Source organism: Austrofundulus limnaeus, unplaced genomic scaffold, assembly GCF_001266775.1.
Source record: "Austrofundulus limnaeus strain Quisiro unplaced genomic scaffold, Austrofundulus_limnaeus-1.0 Scaffold201, whole genome shotgun sequence".
Lineage (NCBI taxonomy): Eukaryota > Metazoa > Chordata > Actinopteri > Cyprinodontiformes > Rivulidae > Austrofundulus > Austrofundulus limnaeus.
The window spans coordinates 750,080-753,523 of record NW_013952603.1 but is presented as its reverse complement, the minus strand read 5'-3'; the positions used below and the strand labels follow the sequence as shown (position 1 = coordinate 753,523).

Genomic DNA, 3,444 nt, shown 5'->3' with positions numbered 1-3,444 from the left:
ACACACACACACACACACACGTAAGTTTTCATATAAACGCTGATCTCTGTTTTCAGATGAGTTCAGTCTTCTCTGCTGACTTCATGTTTTTGTATTTCAGTCAATAATTGACAGATTCTGAGCTCAGATTATTATTAGTTGCTGTGAGACTCATGACCAACACAGGACATGCCCTGAAAGATTTAGCAYGATATATTTTCAATATTATCATTTACAATAAAACTTTCCCAGTACCTGTTCAAAGTCAGCTTTCTCTGACTGTTAGCAAWATATCTCATGGACCACTGGACTGATTTTCATTAAAACTCTGAAATTGGACGTTCATCTACAACTGATTGACATTTCAAGATGGCTGCAGAGCTATTCAGCATTAGCCAGCACAAAACATACTGTWCAACACATCTTTATTTACTTATTAGCAATTCATTGAGTATGGATGACATTCTTAATAAAAAGAAATAAATATCTGGGTGTGCAGCTAAAACTGCAACAACCATCTTGAATTAAAACTCTGTCCTTACAGATGATMGGAGATGTGCATTCTTTCAAAGAATGGTGAACCTTTAGTTTCCCTGGAAGTGTAATGTGGGTCTGTTCCTAATGACAGGAAAGGCCCGAATCCTCCAGGTTTTGCATGAAACAATCACAGACCTGGAATTAATGGGCTGTTTGCTCAGTGGGACAGCAGGGCTGCGGTAAATGAGCTCATTTCAGGCCTCTGCTTCCTCCTTTCCCCCTGCAGAGAGGGATAAAGTGGCGAACAAACATTTACCTGCATGTTTTGGTTTTTTCCATCTTACATGGTTTCACAGCCTCTCAGCCAAAACCATAATACCCTCTGCAGAAACGTGCAACTGGAGGGAGCAAACAACCCGCCTGCAGACATCTTCCACTCCTGCAGCTCAACAACTTCAAAGAAGCAGGATCGGGACGGGATGGGGCGCAGTCCCAACACTAACACACACACACACTGCGTTACCACTTTGTCTTACTGACATTAGCCACACGAGAAGGGGGGATTACTTGGTAAACAGCCTAATGGCACAGTAGCTGCTGCCAGGTGTGGAGCTGCTTTATGGCATCTGTGTCAAAATCTCCCCCAGTTTCTCCTCCTTATCCGGACCGAAGCCCTGTGGTTCCCACCACGAACAACAAAACGGGTCAGAATGATCCATCAGGTGCTAAATTTACTTTAGAAATACTTTCCTCTGTTGTTTATACTCTACACTTTTTTCCTGTTAGGTCTTTAAAACAAGCTGGCTTGATAAATGGGTTTTAACTTAANTAAACACAGATGTGCAATTATAAAACTTAACTGTTCAAAATTATGCCCATGAAATTAGCGCAATATTGTCCAGGGGGCCCTATTCCACCCAGGGCCTCAAAACTCTTACATCCACCCTTGTCAGATGTACAGATAAACGACAAGTCTGTCACATTATCAGTCCTGTTTCAATTTATGTTTTATCTTCAGTCATTTATTTGTTTTGTCCATATTTGTTCATGCCAGCAAAAAGTCCCAAAAGTCACATGTTTGCCATATGTTTCAATCCACATACCTGGGCCGAGCAATCAGGAAGCAATCTGCAGCAGTCTGGCTTGAATTTGGCAATAAACTGAAGGTTACATCCCCGGGATGGATTTTAAGTGGAGTCATGTTGCATCTGTTTGCAGTTGTAGATGAAAACTTTAAATTAAATACTACAGCTGGTTTGCAATAATTGATGCTAGACTAACAAACTACACTTGACTTGACAGTTTTTTTCCAAGTTTTCAAGTTAAAAAATGTGAATGCTGTGTGATTCACAGCAAAATTACGTTTTTCATTACTGRTACTTACAAAGTACGTTAATTTCCATGATAGTTGGTTAAATTATGAGCTTCTTTTTAATGAATAATTAACTTGTACATAATTTTACTTGTTTAATGCATATTTCCATAACTGCCAAGTTTTTAGCGCTCCTCGGGACAAATCAGCCGAAATTTGCAGCGTCAAACTAGCATATGCTAACTAGAGCTAGRACCGGAAATAGCTGTGATTAATTTTGAAATAAAAGCATCGCCGTGCCTTCKATGTTCTACGCAGAGCCGGATTTCTCAAAGACGTTTTATTTTGAAACTCTGAGCAGGAAGTGTTATTGCTAACTCAGGCTAGCTTGTTCCCACTTCACGCGTTTCAGGCTGAGTTCGGCAGCAGCTCKTAAAACATTTAGCGAACTTCTCTCCTCCGCTTCGCTCACGTATTTGAATTGAAGTGCACTTTCCTCGGCCGCTTTGGTGGAGTAACTACTTGGAATATTTTGAATTTCGCTGTTTTTTTCTTAATTTTTCTTGGCCGCATTTTTCCRCCAGAGGAAGCGCTCCCTCACCGGACAGGAGAAAGTTTTCTTTACTTTTCTTTTTTTTCTCCTCGTCGGTTCTTGTTGGTACATGCAATGTCACGGAATTCTAAAAGGAGAAAGAAATGTTTGGGATTAGTTTTATTYTTTCCGTGTGAACGTGTTTCTTGACTTTTTACATATAAATATATAATATAAATAGCAGTTGAGCGTCTGGCGACAGGACTTCATAATCAATGTGGTGTCAGCTGGAAGGACCCCGGGTCCGGATCTCACCTAAACGGTATGGTTTTAAAACACGTGTYGGCCTTAAAACTGTGCTTTTTAACTGACACACACACATGTAGTTTAATTTTAAACGTAAATAAAACAGAAAACAACCACAAAGCTAATTGGCTGCAAACTCAAACTTATTTTTCTAACATTTTGACAGCTCAAATCATACATTTTGTTTCAATCCTGCACAGTTATTAAATGTTTGTTTTGTTTTTGTTTAATTTGACGTTTTGTCTTCATTAATACATTTTGAAGCTATTAAGGATCTTGTAGGCACTTGTTTCTTTGATAGTACCGTTTCATGTTGTGTTTACTTTGGCAGCACTATGCTGTAGTCTGTTTGACATTTTGTTTTTCTTGGCCTCCATTCAAGTGAGGTGAGAGCTACCAAATCCAAACCCACATATAGATCACACACACACACACACACAGGCAGATCACACACACACACAGGCTGCAGGTAGATCACACACACAGACTGCCGGTAGATCACACACACAGGCTGCAGGTAGATCACACACACACAGGCTGCAGGTAGATCACACACACAGGCTGCAGGTAGATCACACACACACAGGCTGCAGGTAGATCACACACACACAGGCTGCAGGTAGATCACACACACACACAGGCTGCAGGTAGATCACACACACACACTTCAGGTAGATCACACACACACAGGCTGCAGGTAGATCACACACACACAGGCTGCAGGTAGATCACACACACACACAGGCTGCAGGTAGATCACACACACACACAGGCTGCAGGTAGATCACACACACACAGGCTGCAGGTAGATCACACACACACACAGGCTGCAGGTAGA

The 3,444-nt window shown here is 41.1% G+C and overlaps 1 protein-coding gene across 1 annotated transcript in view; it reads left to right on the top strand.

The window, feature by feature from the left end:
• Nucleotides 1-2,162: 2,162 nt before the first annotated feature.
• ntf4 (neurotrophin 4) overlaps nucleotides 2,163-3,444 on the top strand; it is a 13,252-nt gene continuing 11,970 nt past the window's right edge. The window contains exon 1 of the mRNA XM_014018778.1: nucleotides 2,163-2,622. The gene's annotated coding sequence lies outside the window, so the exon portion shown is untranslated. The remainder of the gene's footprint in view (nucleotides 2,623-3,444) is intronic.